This window comes from Sinocyclocheilus rhinocerous, unplaced genomic scaffold (genome assembly GCF_001515625.1).
Source record: "Sinocyclocheilus rhinocerous isolate Xijiao unplaced genomic scaffold, SAMN03320098_v1.1 scaffold769, whole genome shotgun sequence".
In the NCBI taxonomy this organism is placed as follows: domain Eukaryota; kingdom Metazoa; phylum Chordata; class Actinopteri; order Cypriniformes; family Cyprinidae; genus Sinocyclocheilus; species Sinocyclocheilus rhinocerous.
Window position 1 is genome coordinate 187,688 of NW_015636562.1, and position 309 is coordinate 187,996.

The following is a 309-nucleotide window of genomic DNA, read 5'->3' on the forward strand; positions in this document are numbered from 1 at the left end:
AGTATATAGTATGTATATATATATATATACTGTATATGGGATTAATACTTGACAAAAAAATTAAATCCTGTAAGATTTAGATGAGCAAAAGATTGACTTAGATCCTTATAGTGTTTTATCAATGATAAATACAATGGATTAGAAAATATAACAATTAAATAGCCACTGAAAACAATATTGAAATTTATACGAAACACACACTCTAAAAAATGCTGGGTTAAATACAACCCAGCGCTGGGTAAAATATGGACAAACCCAGCGATTGGGTTGTTTTGACCCAATCGCTGGGTTTGAACCAGTTTGGTATGA

General features: G+C 30.4%; 1 long non-coding RNA gene and 1 pseudogene across 1 annotated transcript in view; one reads left to right on the forward strand and one right to left on the reverse strand.

Annotated features, from left to right (window-relative positions):
• The window catches only part of LOC107747939 (B-cell lymphoma/leukemia 11B-like), a 36,357-nt pseudogene that overhangs the window by 8,587 nt on the left and 27,461 nt on the right, over positions 1-309 (forward strand).
• LOC107747940 (uncharacterized) overlaps positions 93-309 on the reverse strand; it is a 20,698-nt gene continuing 20,481 nt past the window's right edge. The window contains exon 3 of the long non-coding RNA XR_001640855.1: positions 93-165. This is a non-coding gene — a long non-coding RNA (uncharacterized LOC107747940). The remainder of the gene's footprint in view (positions 166-309) is intronic.